The 22,285-nt window shown below is 34.3% G+C and overlaps 1 long non-coding RNA gene across 2 annotated transcripts; it reads right to left on the reverse strand.

Moving 5' to 3' along the window:
* Positions 1 to 19,558: 19,558 nt before the first annotated feature.
* LOC113694514 (uncharacterized) lies at positions 19,559 to 21,613 on the reverse strand. Of its 2 annotated transcripts, none has more exons than XR_003449398.2 (3): positions 21,225 to 21,613; positions 19,871 to 19,958; positions 19,559 to 19,713 (listed from the first exon to the last, which is right to left on the reverse strand). It is a non-coding gene; the product is annotated as an uncharacterized lncRNA (long non-coding RNA). The 2 variants fall into 2 exon arrangements; XR_011817202.1 differs by having other exon boundaries at positions 19,871 to 20,011.
* Between the last annotated feature and the right edge of the window lie 672 nt (positions 21,614 to 22,285).

Consider the following 22,285-nt stretch of genomic DNA (forward strand, 5'->3'; position numbering starts at 1 on the left):
ATTATCTTTCATCTTGTTTTGGACCTTTGTCTTGATTATTTTCATAATTAAAAATATTCATTTTGTATTTGTAGTTAATACAGGATGAGTGAAAACAAGTTTAATCAATTAGACTAAACTGTATATTTGTATATGAGCCAATAAAGTAATAATTATTTTTAGCCCACTGATAATTATGAATTGGGTCTTTTTATTATAGTATGTCAAATTGGGTCAATTTACTATGGATAATCAAATTATATGTTTAATTTTTTGAATGTTAAATAATTAGCACAATAAAACGTAAATTTTGAGGCCAATTTTGCTTTACACATATATTTATATATTATGAATTAAGGTTTTCAAAACTTAGGGGGCCGTAGCCACCCTCAGCACCCCTCCCCCCAACCCCAGCCCACCCGAAAACCGCCCTCCCCAGCTCCATCATTGCCGCGAAACCAAGAAAGTTGACCCGCCTTGCTCACTTCACTATAAAAACCCTCAACTTCTACCAAAACATTGCACAGCAAAAGTCCTTCTTTCTTGACTAAACCAACAATACTTTTGAGAATATGGGTTCCAAGGCCTCCACAAGCACCCTAGCTCTCTTTCTTGCCTTTAACCTTATCTTTTTCACTCAGGTCAGTGCCACGATCCTCCCTGCTTGCACATCTGTCGTGGACTTGACTGTATGCCTTGCTTTGCTGGGGGTCCCCATCATAGATATAGGTAGTCCATGCTGCGGTTGCTTTAGTGACCTTGTTGACCTCGACGCAGCTGCTTGCCTTTGCGCCTACTTGAAAACTCGGAGCCTCCTCACCCTGGATCTCACAGCTACCGTTACAACGATTGTGAATGGCTGTGGCAAGACCTATCCATCAGGGTACCAATGTCTCTGAACAGATTTGCTTGTTCACTGTTCGAATGTGCTTTTCTTTTGTTTCTCAATCATGAATTTACTTCTAAAGAACTCCTCGCCCTAAACAGTGGTTAGAAGTTACTTTGTCATGGTGATTTCTCAGATTTCATGTTTGTAATTTCCAATAAAGTTTTCATGTGCAAGTGAGCAGTCAGCTCTAAGCTTGTATCTTTCCGTGCGGTGATCAATGAAAAGTTAATAAGTTTTTTTTATGTTATATTCATAACGCCATTTTCTGACTCTGTAAGGGAACGTTACATATTTATAAGCATAAAATTGAGGATTAATGCATGGATATTTCTGTTGTTGGCCGGGAGGCAAGATTATACTTGCGGTTAAAACAATCCTTGGTTAATTAGCAGCATGCGTTGGAAACATGTCTACAAAAATGGATATCTAATATCTGATTTTCTTGATCGACTAATTAGTACGTTTATGCTTGGTACACTCTCCCGTGTGCCAAGCAGGCTTCGCAGCACTTCCCTATCCTCTTGGACAGACTGTGAAATAGCAACGTCCTAGAAAAATCTGTCCTTTGCCTTTTGTGCTGTTGTGGCTGAGAAAGTGAGAAAACATCAAAAATATGGTGTGATTAAGTTACTCTGATATCATTTTGGTTTCGGGATAAATTCCTTTTGTCTACAAGCGGCAAAATGGACAAATGATTGATAGACGGATCTTGTTAAATGAATAGCCGACCAGTTTAATCCAATCCAATTATAAGCATTTAATAAATGGATACAAAGAGGTTAGATTTAGATGGATAGTGCAAAACTATAATCCATTCATTTGACTATTTATTAGTCCTAGGACTAACGAGATTCCTGTACACTCTACTATACTCTTTTTTAATTCATATTGCCATTGAATTTCAGTGTACGCTGTTTTTTAGTTACAGTCCGTACAATATCTCTTTGTTCGTACAATATCTATCTCTCTCTCTGTCTTTAATTTATTCTATTCCTAGTTATTAAATTAATAATTGGTTAGAAACCACCCTCTCTCACGCCAACGCTGTCATTAGCTTAATTTAAGAGAAATGATAAAGTACCATAACAAGTTATGTCATTAATGCTGCATTGATAGCAATGACTGGCACTATAGATAGCAGTGACCGGAAATACAGATGGTTTCGTAGAAAAGAAATTGTTAGATGAGACGATGAGGGGACATGGTTGTAAGAGCTAGAGAGGGAGGGGGAAGGGGGAAAGGAGCAATGAAACAAACTTGTGACATCCCAAAACATAAGATGAAGTTAAAAAATAAATTTTTCTCAAAACGAGAGGTAAAAGAAATAAAGTCAATGCTTATAACCTGCTGCATGGCATTCTACCCGGGCGCTCCACATGGCATTATGTAATAAACCCAAAAAAAATTACTCTTCACATGGCATTCTACCAGGGCGCTTCACATGGCATTATGGAATAAACCCAAAAAAAATTACTCAAAAAGAGTGAATAAATATATATATATATATATGTGTGTGTGTGTACACTTTACCGCTTGTGATTTAGTATTTTTATGCATAACCTCCTATGGTTTCAAAAGATATACATAATCCCCTAATAGTTTAAGTTAAAGTGTTAAAGTGACGGAATTTGTGTTTCATAATGGAGTCAACTAAAATGTCAAAAATATCCCTATGTAAAGTTAAAAATTATTTATTAATCACAAGGGAGTTATATATATATATATATATATATATATTTATATATATATTGAAAATCATAAGGGGGTTATATAATAAAATACTAAATCATAAGGAGTTATACGGTAAAACATAAAATCATACGGGATTAGATTGTCATGCAGATTGTATTTATATATTTTGGTCACTTCTACCATTTTAGATTTAAATAAGAGTAATTTCCACATTTTCCGTTACGAATGATCGTTTCCGTTAATTTGAGATTTTAATCCAAATTATGATTGGATTATATGTAACTTTTACAACTATAAGGGGTTATGTGAAAATTAACTATACCATAAGGGAGTAAAGTGTAATTTGCTCCACACAAGGGTGCTTTACATGGCATTAAAATATTTCAGCACTTGAAACATGACGACTAGCGGTACTATCGAGTCGAGTCGAGCTCGAGTAGCACCATACTCGAGCTCGAACTCGATCAGAATGATTGCCATTCGAGCTCGAGCTCGAGTTCGAACGAGTAAATAAATTTGGACTCGAGCTCGACTCGATAAAATAAAATTAAACTCGAGATCGACTAGTTTTAAGCTCGAGTAAATATCAAGCCCGATCTACTCGAGCTCGAACTCGAGTTTTGAACTAAACCTATAATTTTTTTTTCAAAATATATAATATAAATATAATATGAATATATAATATAAATATAATATGAAAACTTGATTAAACTAATCGAGCATTCGAGTATTTATTTTTGGAGCTCGAACTCGACTCGTTGAATGTAACGAGTAGCTCGATTTCGAGCAAATCGAGATGGAGCCAAACTTTTGACCAAGCCGCTCGCAAGCTACTCGCGAGCGGCTTGACTTGATTGCACCCCTAACGACGACACCGCAATCTACTTGTGACGCAGCAGCGAATGGTGATATATACTGGAATGCGTGGGTCAACGATGTATTTCCATTTAAAAACAAAACACACACGCACATGCGCGCACACGCACAAGAGAATCTTTAGTTTATTTATAATGTAAATTTCGTTGAGAGAGGGAGCGAAAATGAAAATGATTGGCGAATGCCGTCGGCCATATGGCAAGATATTCAACTATAAAACCATTGGCATTATCTAGTGTGATTCTATTGTTCATTGATAACGGATTCACGTGGATGACATGGGTAATGCACTTAAGTCCACCAATCTAATTGGTTATAAATAGTCATCCATTGAAAAATATTATGTATTTTTTAGTCATCGAAATCTACTTAGGTTTATTTGGATGGATAAATAGACATGGATTCGTCGCATTAGCGTTCGTTTTTAAAATGCTAAAATCAGGAGGAACAAAAAGGTATATACAAGGTGGACTATTATATAAGTTTGGATTAGAATATCATCATCGTTTAAAAATGAATCTAAAAATTCTAGGAACTTGAATTGAATTAATTCAAACTCAAATTTTCAAATTTCATAGGTAAGTGTTGTTTACACTCCAAGAATAGTTATGACACTCGATTCTGACATTTTATTAAGTGAAAGAAGATTGATAAGCGTGTATTTTGTGCATTTTAAGTATTTTTTATTATTTAATTTTGGAGCATATAGCCATTTTTAACTAATTAACTAGATTTCTAGAGAAAATTTGCATTTTTTGGTTTAAGCATTAAACATTGCATTTGTATGGATTTAAGTGGCGAAAACTTTATATTTTTGTAGGTTATAATAATTCAATCATCAAATGGAGCGAATTAAGAAGATATTTGGATGATTTAAAGTGATATAAAGAGAATATAGAGTGCCAAATGTTCAAAACATGAAATGTAGTCAAGTATAAAAGGAGAAATATATAACAGCTTTGACACCTTTGGTATTTCGACTATATCTAGAGATAAAAGTATCGGATTGAGGTGATTCTTGAGCCATTTTGAAACTAAGAAATAATTATACATTTATTATGAAACATCAGAATCCAATTCATAAGTTTCCATGGTCAAAAAGTCAAAATACAGTTGGCCATTTTTGCTATCAAAAGTTAAATTGGAATTTGACACTAGTTCAAGAAAGTGCTAAATCTAGGAAGTTCACTCACGAGAGTACAAGTGCACCTTTCTGACTTTAGTGGCTTATTCCATGTAATTTAATAGAAGAAATGAGCTTGTTATTAATTTTATAACCATGAGAGTATGTATGAATTAATTATATATATAGTTGATTCACTATGACAGTAAGTATCATGTATGGAGTATTTAAAATTTTATAAATGTAAAACTTGATTGTAGAATGAGCTAAATTGTTACATGCATGCCCCACTCTCATCAAGTTTTTGCTACGAAGTTAACTTCATGTGGAATATGCATACTTCAGACTCTTAAATAAACTACATATTGGCTTGGGATAAACTCTAATTCCTGTCTAGACTTGATCTTGAGTTATCATCGAGGAACATGGCAACTAGGGGTGGGCAAAAATACCTGTTAATCCAAAAATTTGCCATATCTAATTTGATGTGATCCGAAAATTAGGATATCCAATCCGTACTATTTGATCGGATCAAAAGAGAAGCGGATATCCGTTTAGATACAGGACGGGATAGAATCACATAATTAAAAACCTGAAGGCACCCAACTAGGCTTGCATATATATATATATTTATTTATTTATTTTTTATTTTTATACACATATTACAAAATAATATTTTTAGAGACAAATAAGCAATTCCATTAAACGAATTGCATTACAAATATGGGAAGCTATAGTTTGTTTATAAAATTCATTTGTAGAGGTTATGCTCTTACGTTTTGTAGAAAAGAGTTTAATTAATATGGAATATATATTAAAAAAAATCTACTACTTATTTCAAATTTTCATTGATTTTGAATTCTTTTAAGTTTTTCCCTTTTTCTTGTATTCTCTTTGAATGTTTGTTTCTTAGTGGAAGATTTTTTTTGAGAAATTTTTTTTTATTAAATCTTAAATGAATATGTAATATTCAAAATTAAATTGGTATAAATTATTTTTTAAAAAAAATTAAATGATAAGTGGGGCTGGACGGGTACCCATTTACTCGACCTTATCTCAGCGGGTGTCCAATTATCGGATACTCGTTCATATATGGGGAAAGTAAGGGTTAGAAAAGGGTGCACGAGATCAGTATCCGATCCGTACCCACCCCTAATGTCAACATGCATTTTCGACACCTCTCATTCACTCATCCAATGGGTTTGCCAACTCATGCTTGAGTTGGCAGCTAATAATGACAGTGCCAAGATTTTTTTTCCAAGGGGGATCAAAATTTTCTCTAACAAAAGTATCTTAATATATTATATTCAAAATAATTTTCATCTATTTAAATATATGACATCTAAAAACATCATATATTAAATTTAATTATAAAGAAAATAAAAATTAAGACAAGAAATAACCTTTGATTAAATATTTTATATCACAAACCACCCAACTTGGACATTATGAGAAGATGCTCCAATATGTCATATATGCAATACACACACACATACACACATACATATATATATGTATGTGCGTGTGTGTATATTTTCAATTAAAAAAGATAAAAGTTATATTAACATATCTTGAAATTTCAATATCTTTTCTTAAAAGTAAAATGAGTGCTACGTTCTTTCATAGAATTAAATTTATCTATGATTGAATCAGTGCTAAATTTTTCAACAACTTGCTTTTCTATGTACATAGTTAAGCAATCATTTAAGAAATTATCTTTCATCTTGTTTTGGACCTTTGTCTTGATTATTTTCATAATTAAAAATATTCATTTTGTATTTGTAGTTAATACAGGATGAGTGAAAACAAGTTTAATCAATTAGACTAAATTGTATATTTGTATATGAGCCAATAAAGTAATAATTATTTTTAGCCCACTGATAATTATGAATTGGGTCTTTTTATTATAGTATGTCAAATTGGGTCAATTTACTATGGATAATCAAATTATATGTTTAATTTTTTGAATGTTAAATAATTAGCACAATAAAACGTAAATTTTGAGGCCAATTTTGCTTTACACATATATTTATATATTATGAATTAAGGTTTTCAAAACTTAGGGGGGCCGTAGCCACCCTCAGCAACCCCCCCCCCCAACCCCAGCCCACCCAAAAACCGCCCTCCCCAGCTCCATCATTGCCGCGAAACCAAGAAAGTTGACCCGCCTTGCTCACTTCACTATAAAAACCCTCAACTTCTACCAAAACATTGCACAGCAAAAGCCCTTCTTTCTTGACTAAACCAACAATACTTTTGAGAATATGGGTTCCAAGGCCTCCGCAAGCACCCTAGCTCTCTTTCTTGCCTTTAACCTTATCTTTTTCACTCAGGTCAGTGCCACGATCCTCCCTGCTTGCACATCTGTCGTGGACTTGACTGTATGCCTTGCTTTGCTGGGGGTCCCCATCATAGATATAGGTAGTCCATGCTGCGGTTGCTTTAGTGACCTTGTTGACCTCGACGCAGCTGCTTGCCTTTGCGCCTACTTGAAAACTCGGAGCCTCCTCACCCTGGATCTCACAGCTACCGTTACAACGATTGTGAATGGCTGTGGCAAGACCTATCCATCAGGGTACCAATGTCTCTGAACAGATTTGCTTGTTCACTGTTCGAATGTGCTTTTCTTTTGTTTCTCAATCATGAATTTACTTCTAAAGAACTCCTCGCCCTAAACAGTGGTTAGAAGTTACTTTGTCATGGTGATTTCTCAGATTTCATGTTTGTAATTTCCAATAAAGTTTTCATGTGCAAGTGAGCAGTCAGCTCTAAGCTTGTATCTTTCCGTGCGGTGATCAATGAAAAGTTAATAAGTTTTTTTTATGTTATATTCATAACGCCATTTTCTGACTCTGTAAGGGAACGTTACATATTTATAAGCATAAAATTGAGGATTAATGCATGGATATTTCTGTTGTTGGCCGGGAGGCAAGATTATACTTGCGGTTAAAACAATCCTTGGTTAATTAGCAGCATGCGTTGGAAACATGTCTACAAAAATGGATATCTAATATCTGATTTTCTTGATCGACTAATTAGTACGTTTATGCTTGGTACACTCTCCCGTGTGCCAAGCAGGCTTCGCAGCACTTCCCTATCCTCTTGGACAGACTGTGAAATAGCAACGTCCTAGAAAAATCTGTCCTTTGCCTTTTGTGCTGTTGTGGCTGAGAAAGTGAGAAAACATCAAAAATATGGTGTGATTAAGTTACTCTGATATCATTTTGGTTTCGGGATAAATTCCTTTTGTCTACAAGCGGCAAAATGGACAAATGATTGATAGACGGATCTTGTTAAATGAATAGCCGACCAGTTTAATCCAATCCAATTATAAGCATTTAATAAATGGATACAAAGAGGTTAGATTTAGATGGATAGTGCAAAACTATAATCCATTCATTTGACTATTTATTAGTCCTAGGACTAACGAGATTCCTGTACACTCTACTATACTCTTTTTTAATTCATATTGCCATTGAATTTCAGTGTACGCTGTTTTTTAGTTACAGTCCGTACAATATCTCTTTGTTCGTACAATATCTATCTCTCTCTCTGTCTTTAATTTATTCTATTCCTAGTTATTAAATTAATAATTGGTTAGAAACCACCCTCTCTCACGCCAACGCTGTCATTAGCTTAATTTAAGAGAAATGATAAAGTACCATAACAAGTTATGTCATTAATGCTGCATTGATAGCAATGACTGGCACTATAGATAGCAGTGACCGGAAATACAGATGGTTTCGTAGAAAAGAAATTGTTAGATGAGACGATGAGGGGACATGGTTGTAAGAGCTAGAGAGGGAGGGGGAAGGGGGAAAGGAGCAATGAAACAAACTTGTGACATCCCAAAACATAAGATGAAGTTAAAAAATAAATTTTTCTCAAAACGAGAGGTAAAAGAAATAAAGTCAATGCTTATAACCTGCTGCATGGCATTCTACCCGGGCGCTCCACATGGCATTATGTAATAAACCCAAAAAAAATTACTCTTCACATGGCATTCTACCAGGGCGCTTCACATGGTTGGCGAATGCTGTCTGCCTTAGGATGGCAGGAAATTCAACTATAAAACCATTGGCATGATCTAGTGTGATTCTATTGTTCATTGATAATGGATTTCCGTGGATGACATGGATAATGCACTTGGTTATAAATAGTCATCCATTTAAAAATATTATGTATTTTTTAGTCATCGAAATCTACTTAGATTTATTTGGATGGATAAATAGACATGGATTCGTCGCATTAGCGTTCGTTTTTAAAATGCTAAAATCAGGAGGAACAAAAAGGTACATACAAGGTGGACTATCATATAAGTTTGGACAAGAATATCATCATCATTTAAAAATGAATCTAAAAATTCTAGGAACTTGAATTGAATTAATTCAAACTCTAATTTTCAAATTTCATAGGTAACTAGTGTTGTTTACACTCCAAGAGTAGTTATGACACTCCACTTTGACGTTTTATTAAGTGAAAGAAGATTTATAAGCGTGTATTTTGTGCATTTTAAGTATTTTTTATTATTTAATTTTGGAGCATATAGCCATTTTTAACTAATTAACTAGATTTCTAGAGAAAATTTGCATTTTTTGGTTTAAGCATTAAACATTGCATTTGTATGGATTTAAGTGGCGAAAACTTTATATTTTTGTAGGTTATAATAATTCAATCATCAAATGGAGCGAATTTGACAGGTTGTCAGCCTGTGCAATAATAAAATTAAACCTAATTGCCAGTTAAAATGACCAAACCCAATTCCAAGTACTGGAGCAAGGACTCTAGGTGTGCAATGGATTACTTGATTCACCCTGTTCCCGAAGAGTTTGCTTGATCCGATATACCCGAATGGATTGGTTATTTCTTTTCACAAATAATTGTAAATGCGTAGACAGGGCAAGCAGGGTCGTATCCACAGGGACTGGGTATATTCGTTTCTTAAGAAATCCAAAACAACACAGGGGGTGATTTTGTAGGAATGCCAACAATCAAATGAATTCGAATACGAAAATAAAAATAAATAACTAATTAGAAATTAAACCACAATTCACTGAACTTAGATTAACAATAATTGAAAGCCTAAATCAATTAACACAGGAAAACAATTAAAAGTGAAATAACGTGGGCAACTAAAAAATCAAATGGCAATTCACTAAAATCAAAGTAATATTAATTAAAGATCTAGCCAAGAAGCAACTTCAGCAATGGTTCACCTAATTGATCATCAATGCAAAGGCAGTTCCAATTATTCACTAATAAATAGGTTAAAACTACCAAACAAGCGATGACAGTCAACCCCTCCTTACTGAGTCGGTGATTAAGGTACGCCCGTTAATCACTACTCTAATTAGGAAATAATCCTAGGTACGCCCGTAAGATTTAATTTCCCAATTGCCTTACGTATTAGAGAAGCCCTATTCTAACCAAATAACACACTACCAGGGTTATTTTAAGTTAGCCCGCGTATCCCCCTGACGCGAATCTAATCGTGCCAGTTGTCACTATTTTGAGGTAATTAAACAATTACGGATTTAATACCCCAATTGACAATAGACTACCCAATCAATTAATTATCCGGATCCAAGACAACCAATTAATTAAATAACCATAAGCATAGCAATCAGGGAATATGCGAATACCAATAAATAAAAGAAAAAGATTAAATTAAATCGATCTCACAATTTTTAGGCGAACCAGAGCCTTCGTTGCCCCTTGGCTAGAAGGGAGGAATTTAGTTCATATTTGATGCGTAAACCTCAGACAAAATTGCAAAGGAAATCGCGGCCATCGTCCGTCTAAATTTGGATAATCCAATTCGTCCGAATACTGAATAAATAGAAAAGCTACAGAAGGCCATTCATGGCTTCCATTCTGTTCCACGCACAAAGGAAAAGAAGAGAACTACTAAAAGTAACTAAAGAAGAAGAAAAAAAGTCAAAGCCAAGGATGGCTAAGCTCCTGACATTCGCAAGTCTCCAAAGCAGAAAGGTAAAACTCCAAAGAAAAGTCAACAATTTTTCTTCCTAAGCTAAAGACGAAAAAACTAAGAATAAGCCAGCCCCCATCTGATCCTCTTTTTCTTCTCTTTATTGCGGCAGCTCACAGCAGGAAGAGCAGCCCTCCGTCCGTCATTCCTTTGCGAAAATTACCAAAATGGGCGTGACATCTCCTGTTCCAAAAGTGCCCCTGGGACAAGCTTTATCATCTGAATTCTTTTCCTGTCAATTTGGCACCTGTTATCATATTTTCGTTATACTCCCTGAAATATACGTAAATTAAGAAAAATGAGTAGAATCCAGCAATTAATCCACATCAAGTCAGGTAATAGGAGAAAATAATAATAAAATAAATAGATAAATTTTAGCCTATCAGAATTAATAAGATATTTGGATGATTTAAAGTGATATAAAGAGAATATAGAGTGCCAAATGTTCAAAACATGAAATGTAGTCAAGTATAAAAGGAGAAATATATAACAGCTTTGACACCTTTGATATTTCGACTATATCTAGAGATAAAAGTATCGGATTGAGGTGATTCTTGAGCCATTTTGAAACTAAGAAATAATTATACATTTATTATGAAACATCAGAATCCAATTCATAAGTTTCCATGGTCAAAAAGTCAAAATACAGTTGGCCATTTTTGCTATCAAAAGTTAAATTGGAATTTGACACTAGTTCAAGAAAGTGCTAAATCTAGGAAGTTCACTCACGAGAGTACAAGTGCACCTTTCTGACTTTAGTGGCTTATTCCATGTAATTTAATAGAAGAAATGAGCTTGTTATTAATTTTATAACCATGAGAGTATGTATGAATTAATTATATATATAGTTGATTCACTATGACAGTAAGTATCATGTATGGAGTATTTAAAATTTTATAAATGTAAAACTTGATTGTAGAATGAGCTAAATTGTTACATGCATGCCCCACTCTCATCAGGTTTTTGCTACAAAGTTAACTTCATGTGGAATATGCATACTTCAGACTCTTAAATAAACTACATATTGGCTTGGGATAAACTCTAATTCCTGTCTAGACTTGATCTTGAGTTATCATCGAGGAACATGGCAACTAGGGGTGGGCAAAAATACCTGTTAATCCAAAAATTTGCCATATCTAATCTGATGTGATCCGAAAATTAGGATATCCAATCCGTACTATTTGATCGGATCAAAAGAGAATCGGATATCCGTTTAGATACAGGACGGGATAGAATCACATAATTAAAAACCTGAAGGCACCCAACTAGGCTTGCATATATATATATATATATTTATTTTTTTTTTTATTTTTATAACCTGCTGCATGGCATTCTACCCGGGCGCTCCACATGGCATTATGTAATAAACCCAAAAAAAATTACTCTTCACATGGCATTCTACCAGGGCGCTTCACATGGTTGGCGAATGCTGTCTGCCTTAGGATGGCAGGAAATTCAACTATAAAACCATTGGCATGATCTAGTGTGATTCTATTGTTCATTGATAATGGATTTCCGTGGATGACATGGATAATGCACTTGGTTATAAATAGTCATCCATTTAAAAATATTATGTATTTTTTAGTCATCGAAATCTACTTAGATTTATTTGGATGGATAAATAGACATGGATTCGTCGCATTAGCGTTCGTTTTTAAAATGCTAAAATCAGGAGGAACAAAAAGGTACATACAAGGTGGACTATCATATAAGTTTGGACAAGAATATCATCATCATTTAAAAATGAATCTAAAAATTCTAGGACATTGAATTGAATTAATTCAAACTCTAATTTTCAAATTTCATAGGTAACTAGTGTTGTTTACACTCCAAGAGTAGTTATGACACTCCACTTTGACGTTTTATTAAGTGAAAGAAGATTGATAAGTGCGTATTTTGTGCATTTTAAGTATTTTTTTATTATTTAGTTTTGGAGCGTTTAAGTTATTTTCAAGCTAATTAACTAGATTTCTAGTGAAAATTTGCATTTTTTGGTTTTAGTGTGAAACATTGCATTTGTATGGATTTAAGTGGTGAAAACTTCATATTTTTGTAGGTTTTAATAATTCAATCATCAAATGGAGTGAAATAAGAAGATATTTGGATTATGGTTGATGATTTGAGGTGATATAAAGAGAATATGTAGTGCAAAATGTTCGAAAGATGAAATGCAATCAAGTATAAAAGAATAAATATTTGACAGTTTTGACACATTTTGATATTTTGGCTATATCTTGAGCTAAAAGTATCGGATTGATGTAATTTTGAACCATTTTGAAGCTAAGCAATATTTCTACATTTCTTATGAAATATCAAAATGCAATTCATGAGTTTTTATGGTCAAGAAGTCGAAATACAGTTGGCCATTTTTGCTACCAAAAGTTAAAATATGAGATTGAGCAGCCAAAGATATTTTGATCATTTCTCAGTTTATAGAACTCCAAATCAGATGATTGTTGATGCACTAAAAACTAACTCAAATGGCTGTAACTTTAATGTTTTGCACAAGCATTAGTTCAATCTCCATCATCGAGAAAATATCAGTTGAACTTGGTGTAAAAATAGACTGATAAAAAAAGTGCAAACCTGCAGGGAAGGCAATACGCGGGTGCAATACGCATCCTTAAGAATGTGTATTCTATAAACGTATGTGGAACTTCCACAGCCACTTATTTTGATTTTTCACAAAATTTTATAGTTCAATTTCAACAAGAATTTCAACTGTAGTTGTAAAGAAACGCGATGAGGGGACATGGTTGTAAGAGAGAGGGAGGGGGAAGGGGGAAAGGAGGAATGAAACAAACTTGTGACGTTCCAAAACATAAGATGAAGTAAAAAAATAAAATTTTCGCAAAAAGAGAGGGAAAAGAATTAAAGTCAATGCTTATAACCTCCTGACATGGCATTCTACCAGGGTGCTTCACATGGCATTATGAAGTAAACCCAAAAAAAAATTACTCTTCACGTGGCATTCTACATGGACGCATCACATGGCATTCGACCAGGGCGCTTCACATGGCATTATGAAATATACCCAAAAAAAATTACTCAAAAAGAGGGAATATATATATATATATATAGGGCAAATTACACTTTGCCCCCTGTGGTTCAGTGCTTTTATACATAATCCCTCCTATGGTTTCAAAAAATATATATAACCCTCTAATAGTTTAGATAAAAATGTCAAAGTGACGAAATTTGCATTTCATAATTGAGTCGACTAAAATGTCAAAATACAGTTGGCCATTTTTGCTACCAAAAGTTAAATTAGAATTTGACACTAGTTCAAAGAAGTGTTAAATCTAGGGAGTTTATTCACGGGAGTAAATGTGCACCTTTGTAACTTTAGTGACTTGTTCCATGTAATTTCATAGAGGAAATGAACTTGCAATTAATTTTATAATCATGAGAGTAGGTATGACTTAATTATAGGTATAGTTGATTTACTATGAGAGTAAGTTTTACCTGCATAAAGAAATTATACTATAACTAACCAAGATATTAGTACTCAATGATCCAAAAATTGTATTTGCATGAATAGTTAGGGATACCATAGCCTAAAGAGCTTTCATAGCTATTTTCTTGCATATTCTAGCTCAGTTTTATTTCCTTCAATTTGTTGATCGTTTAAATAATAGAGGAGTTTTAGTGGTGCTGGTAATTGTCCATTCTTTCCTATGGGTTCGGCCCTTAATATCCTATATTCAATCTCGACTTGTATACTTGTAGAAAATCACGTATGAGATATTTAGAATTTTATGAATGTAAAATTTGGCTGTAGAATAAGCTAAATTGTTATATGCATGCCCCATTCTCATCAAGTTTTTGCTACAAAGTTAACCTCATGTGGAATATGCATACTTCAAACTCTTAAATAACCTACATATTGGGTTGGGATAAACTCTAATTCCTGTCTAGACTTGATCTTGAGTTATCATCGAGGAACATGGCAACTAGGGGTGGGCAAAAAAACCTGTTAATCCAAAAATTTACCATATCCAATCTGATTCGATCCAAAAATTAGGATATCCAATCTATATTATTTGACCGGATCAAAAGAGAATCAGATACCTGTTTAGATACAAGACGGGATAGAATCACATAATTAAAAACCTGAAGGTACCCAACCAGCCTTGCATATATAATTTTTATTTTTATTTTTATACACATATTACAAAATAATATTTTCAGAGCTAAATAAGTAATTCCATTAAACAAATTGCATTACAAAAAATGGGAGACTATTGTTTGTTTATAAAATTTATTTGTAGAGGCTATGATTTTATATATTTTTTTAAAAAAGTTTAATTAATGTGGAATATGTATGTTCAGAAAAAAGCTACTACTTATTTGAAATTTTCATTGATTTTGAATTCTTTTAAGTTTTTTCCTTTTTCTTGTGTTCTCTTCGAATGTTTGTTTCTTAGTGGAAGATTTTTTTTGAGAATACTTGTTTCTTAGTGGAAGATTTTTTTTGAGAAATTTTTTTTATTAAATCTTAAATGAATATGTAATATACAAAATTAAATTAGTATAAATCATTTTCAGATTAAAGTCAATGCTTATAACCTCCTGACATGGCATTCTACCAGGGCGCTTCACATGGCAGTATGAAGTAATCCCAAAAAAAAATTACTCTTCATGTGGCATTCTACATGGACGCATCACATGGCATTCGACCAGGGCGCTTCAAAAAAATTACTCAAAAAGAGGGAATATATATATATATATATATATATATATATATATATATATATATATATAGGGCAAATTACACTTTGCCCCCTGTGGTTCAGTGCTTTTATACATAATCCCTCATATGGTTTCAAAAGATATATATAACCCCTAATAGTTTAGATAAAAATGTCAAAGTGACGAAATTTGCATTTCATAATTTAATCAACTAAAATGTCAAAATACAATTGGCCATTTTTGCTACCAAAAGTTAAATTAGAATTTGACACTAGTTTAAAGAAGTGTTAAATCTAAGGAGTTCATTCACGGGAGTAAAGGTGCACCTTTGTAACTTTAGTGACTTGTTCCATGTAATTTCATGGAGGAAATGAACTTGCAATTAATTTTATAACCATGAGAGTAGGTATGATTTAATTATAGGTATAGTTGATTTACTATGGGAGTAAGTTTTACCTGCATAAAGAAATTATATCATAACTAACCAAGATAGTAGTACTCAATGATCCAAAAATTGTATTTGCATAAATAGTTAGGGATACCATAGCCTAAAGAGCTTTCATAGCTATTTTCTTGCACATTCTAGCTCAGTTTTATTTCCTTCAATTTGTTAATTGTTTAAATAATAGATGAGTTTTAATAGTGCTGGTAATTGTCCATTCTTTCCTATGGGTTCGGCCATTAATATCCTATATTCAATTTCGACTTGTATACTTGTAGAAAATCATGTATGGGGTTTTAGAATTTTATAAATGTAAAACTTGACTGTAGAATGAGCTAAATTGTTATATGCATGCCCCACTCTCGTCAAGTTTTTGCTACAAAGTTAACTTCATGTGGAATATGCATACTTCAAACTCTTAAATAAACTACATATTGGGTCGGGATAAACTCTAATTCCTGTCTAGACTTGATCTTGAGTTATCATCGAGGAACATGGCAACTAGGGGCGGGCAAAAATACCTGTTAATCCAAAAATTTGCCATATCCGATCTGATCCGATCCGAAAATTAGGATATCTAATCCATATTATTTGACCGGATCAAAAGAGAATCGGATACCTGTTTAGATACAAGACGGGATAGAATCACATAATTAAAAACCTGAAGGTACCCACCCAGCCTTGCATATATAATTTTTATTTTTATTTTTATACACATATTACAAAATAATATTTTCAGAGCTAAATAAGTAATTCCACTAAACAAATTGCATTACAAAAAATGGGAGACTATAGTTTGTTTATAAAATTTGTTGCTATGATTTTATATTTTTTAGAAAAAAGTTTAATTAATGTGGAATATGTATATTCATAAAAAAAGCTACTACTTATTTCAAATTTGCATTGATTTTGAATTCTTTTAAGTTTTTCGCTTTTTCTTGTGTTCTCTTTGAATGTTTGTTTCTTTGTGGAAGATTTTTTTTGAGAATACTTGTTTCTTAGTGGAAGATTTTTTTTGAGAAATTTTTTTTATTAAATCTTAAATGAATATATAATATACAAAATTAAATTAGTATAAATCATGTTTTTTAAAAAATCAAATGATAAGTGGGGCTAGACGGGTACCCGTTGACTCGACCTTATCTCAGCGAGTGCCCAATTATCGGATACTCGTTGATATGCGAGGCAAGTAAGGGTTAGAAAATGGTGCATGAGATGAGTACCCGATCCGTACCCACCTCTAATGGCAACATGCAATTTCGACACCTCTTATTCACTCATCCAATGGGTTTGCCAACCTATGCTTGAGTTGCCAGCTAATAGTGACAGAGCCAAGATTTTTTTCCTAGGGGGATCAAAATTTTTCCTAACAAAAGTATCTTAATATATTATGTTTAAAATAATTTTCATCTATTTAAATATATGAAATCTAAAAATATCAAATATTAAATTTAATTATAAAGAAAATAAAAATTAAGACAAGAAATAACCTTTGATTAAATATTTTATGTCACAAACCTTTTTATTATAGTATGTCAAATTGGGTCAATTTACTATGGATAATCAAATTATATATTTAATTTTTTGAATGTTAAATAATTAGCACAATAAAACATAAATTTAAAGGCCAATTTTGCTTTACACATATATTTATATATTATGAATTAAGGTTTTCAAAACTTAGGGGGGCCGTAGCCACCCTCAGCACCCCCCCCAACCCCAGCCCACCCAAAAACCGCCCTCCCCAGCTCCATCATTGCCGCGAAACCAAGAAAGTTGACCCGCCTTGCTCACTTCACTATAAAAACCCTCAACTTCTACCAAAACATTGCACAACAAAAGCCCTTCTTTCTTGACTAAACCAACAATACTTTTGAGAATATGGGTTCCAAGGCCTCCACAAGCACCCTAGCTCTCTTTCTTGCCTTTAACCTTATCTTTTTCACTCAGGTCAGTGCCACGATCCTCGCTGCTTGCACATCTGTCGTGGACTTGACTGTATGCCTTGCTTTGCTGGGGGTCCCCATCATAGATATAGGTAGTCCATGCTGCGGTTGCTTTAGTGACCTTGTTGACCTCGACGCAGCTGCTTGCCTTTGCGCCTACTTGAAAACTCGGAGCCTCCTCACCCTGGATCTCACAGCTACCGTTACAACGATTGTGAATGGCTGTGGCAAGACCTATCCATCAGGGTACCAATGTCTCTGAACAGATTTGCTTGTTCACTGTTCGAATATGGTGTGATTAAGTTACCCTGATATTATTTTGGTTTCGGGATAAATTCCTTTTGTCTACAAGCGGCAAAATGGACAAATGATTGATAGAAGGATCTTGTCAGATGAATAGCCGACCAGTTTAATCCAATCCAATTATAAGCATTTAATAAATGGATACAAAGAGCTTAGATTTAGATGGATAGTGCAAAACAATAATCCATTCATTTGACGATTTATTAATCCTAGGACTAACGAGATTCCTGTACACTCTACTATACTCTTTTGTAATTCATACTGTACGCTGTTTTTTAGTTACAGTCCGTACAATATCTCTTTGTTCGTACAATATCTATCTCTCTCTCTCTCTCTTTAATTTATTCTATTCCTAGTTATTAAATTAATAATTGGTTAGAAACCACCCTCTCTCGCGCCAACGCTGTCAATAGCTTAATTTAAAAGCAATGATAAAGTACCATAACAAGTTATGTCATCTATGCTGCATTGTAGGGATGTAATCGAGCCGAGTCGAGCTCGAGTAGTGCTATACTCGAGCTCGACTCGACTCATACACACAGAAGCTCGAGCTCGACTCGAGCTCGTTCGAGCCCAAAAATCGATACTCGAAAGATCGACTCGAAGAATTTCCTTAGGCTCGAGACTCGACTCGATAAGGCTCGATCTTTAATCGAGCCTTATCAAGTCGAGTCTTATCAAGCTTTTTGACTCGATTTGGCGAAAAAAACAGATCAAAGGTGATGTTTTGGGAAGATTCAAAGGCAAGCAAGTAGCTATCAGCTGGAGTAAATGAGGCATAAAATCCATGATTCATCAATACAAATACAACTAAAAGTATCCACATTCTACCTCCCACAGTTAGCATCTTTAACACCCCTAAAAATCAGATTCACCACAAAGAAGAATAGAGAAGAAAAAAGGGAAATTCCCACTTGCTGGATTGCTTGACATGAAACTTTCAAATTCAGCAATTACCCACCAACGGTAGGTGGCCACAAGAGCAGAAAATATGGATGATTCTAATTCCTCGGATCATAGTTCCTAAGTGTGCTGCAAAAGTACCCAAACTAACCAAAATTCCCCACAAAATTTCAAAACTCAGCAAAACATGAGCTGAGCCACCAAATTGAGAGATAAACAATTATCTCAAACAGCCACAATATCCCAACTACCACAAGCTCAATTCAAAAACCAATGCCAAGATCTATCCAGAAATTCCTTTTCCCCACAAATATCACTAATTACTAACTAAAGAAAGCTGCTTTAAACAAGAACATGTCAGAAAAATATGTTCCTGGTTCAGAAATGGACCATAGTCCAGCAGAATTACAAGTGTTTGAACAGGATATAGAAGAATGAAGTTGAAAACTCTTGTCACTAACCTGACCCAGCAAAGATGACCTCAATACCACCATTAAAATGCAATCCCAGAGGCTGGAGCCTTTTACAGCAAATTGCAACAGCTCTTTCCAGGCTGTCATTTTAAACAGAGGAAAGAGCAAAAGAATTGGACCCACAAGCAAAACCTCTGAACCTTATACCACACACGACACACTCAAAAAACAAGTTTTCTAGACATTTATCCTACACATTAACATGTCATTAACCAGCGGCCAGCCTGCTCACACAATAGTCATACAGCAAATGAAAGAAAAAGGCTTTAAAATATAAACATACTCCACAATACATAATAAGTTACGTCTCATAAATTAACAAGGTCCAAATAATGAGCTAATCTAGATTTAGAAACATAAATCTTCAAAGCTTTGGCAAGTCGAATTGTTTGATTGTCTTGGCTTCCTACAAAAAGCATAGAGGTAAAAACACAAAAAAAGTTACATAACTTCCCAAAAGAATAAATTAACTTATACTCAATAACTCAAATATAGAAGTACATTCATTAGTACCAGCATATCACCTCAAAAAAACTGCCCAACATATTATACATTTAGCTTACCAACTCCTTCGACATTGCCTTCTAATCTTGAGCTACTCGTTGAATGTCTAGTGCCACTTTGCATTTTCTTGACAAAGATTCTGCCCGACTGGATTCAGAAGGCATGAAGGTAGTAAGACATCCAAAACAGCAAAGTGTGGTCTAAGAAGGAGCAGAAAAAGAAAAAGAATAAGCATGTGAGGTTGCTCAAATCCGAATTTGGGCAAATTCATCACACCTAGTTGGTCAAATCATAACACAAAGGATTTTGAAGTCAGTCTTAGCTATATTTTTGCACACCATTATCCTAAGTCTGATTTTTTGAAGAGCACAAATTAAAATTATTTACATAAATATTGCACGATTCCTAAATCTGCATCAGGTATTTGGCGCTTCTTGAGCGCCCACAGAATTGAAGTAAAGTTTGTAGAGAATTAATTAGAAACGAAAAATATTTGTGTATTGATTAGTTTTTTCATCTTTTGTGGAGTAATCAGACAGAGCCACAGGACATGCAAGTCCATAAAGTCTACCTAAGCATATGCTATGGTGGGTGCTTTTTCTAGATTTCTACTTTCTTAGTATTTATTAGATGATTTTGACTTTTGAAGAAGGAGCAAAAAATTGGGAATTGATTCATCTTGACACCCGCTTTTCGTTCACAAGTTCACACCATATGATCCATCAGCTTTCCACGATTCTGAGTTCCGACTGCAGGTGCATTGGTTTGAGGAGAACAAAGACAAAAACAAAGAACCAAGAGAAAAAGGAAAAGCTTCTTCCTGCAGTTTGTGCATATATTTCATACTGGAATTCAAGTTATAAATTTGTTCCCCTTTTATGTCATTGATTCATCTGCATGGGGGCTGCTGCTGATCTTAGTTAGTTTTAAGTTCCTGAGCAACTTCGTAGGAGTTCATCCGATACACTACACCAGCTACTGAGTTCCTACTTCTTAATAAATTCCATTAATTTATTGCTCCTAATATATATATATATATATATATAAATCAATCGACCAAAAAAGTAAAGCTTCGGTGACGGTACTAAAGAAATAAATTTACAATTATACATTCTTGAAACTCTGACACCACCATAGGAAGAACAGAATGAATGAATCTTTCTAACGGGTAAAAGGTGGAATTTTTCCCCAAGGCCTTAACTTTTAAAGGCTGCACAACTGGAGAGAGCTTCTTGTGTATAAAATACAAAGCTTATGTTATATCACACCTAATCTAAACTACTACAACAGTTAGAGTTTGCAATTGGAAGCTCAGATTTCGTTCCCTTATCAATTCAGGATAACAAGTTTCCTAGTCGATCTTGGCCCATTTTAATGCCAGAGACACAGAGCCAAAAACAGAGGAGCACTTACCTAAGTGAGCCAGAGATGAGCACTGATGAACCAGCGATGAACTAGTGAGATCTTGGTGCTTCGTCTTCGACACTCGGCAGCGATGAACCAGCACGGCAGGACACAGCCGACAGGAGACGTAGAGCGCGGCGGACTGGCGGAGGCCGGAGAGGCAGAGAGCAGCTTCGATTTGGGACTTGGGACTTGTTAAGGCGATGGCGATGGCGATGGAGTCTCACAGATGCGGCGAGCAACGGCGTCGGCGACGAACGGAGTGAGGGTGTAGATCTAAATCAGTCAGAGTCAGCTGCCGGCTGGTAAGTGAATTTTTTTGCTAGGCTTTCTTCGAACAGAGAAGAAAGTCGCACAGTCGGCACAGAGAAGGAAGAAAGGCTTCCTTTTTTTTTTGACATTTTTTCTTTTTAGTGTTTTTTATAATTATGTTATTACTTTTTTGCCATTATAGGATTTTATTATAAAGAAGGTAATATTGTAAATTCCATATATCTTATACCCATAATCGTCATTTTATAATTATAATAAATATATATTATTTAAATTATAAATATTTTATTTAATTAATGCCGGCTCGTCGAGCTACTCGACGAGCCACGAGCTCGGAATATACGGCTCGAAGATCGACTCGATTAGGAGTCGAGCTACTCGAAACTCGACTCGAACTCGGTCAACCCGAGTTCGAGTCGAGTTGTTGACCGAGCTACTCGCGAGCTACTCGCGAGTAGCTCGGCTCACCAACAACCCTACTGCATTGATAGCAATGACTGGCAATATAGAAAGCAGTGACTGGAAATATAGATGGTTTCGTGAAAAGAAATTGTTAAAAGTGGGATGAGCCGATGAGGGAACATGGTTGTAAGAGCTAGAGAGGGAGGGATTAAAATCATACGGGATTAGATTGTCATGCATATTATGTTTATATATTTTGGCCACTTCAATAATTTTAATTTTTAAACTAAAGTAATTTCGATATTTTCATAGGTTCCGTTACGAATGATCATTTTCGTTAGTTTGACACTTTAATCCAAATTACAATTGGATTATATGTAGTTTTTAAAACTATA

The sequence above is a fragment of the Coffea arabica genome, chromosome 6e (genome assembly GCF_036785885.1).
Source record: "Coffea arabica cultivar ET-39 chromosome 6e, Coffea Arabica ET-39 HiFi, whole genome shotgun sequence".
NCBI classification, from domain to species: Eukaryota; Viridiplantae; Streptophyta; class Magnoliopsida; order Gentianales; family Rubiaceae; genus Coffea; species Coffea arabica.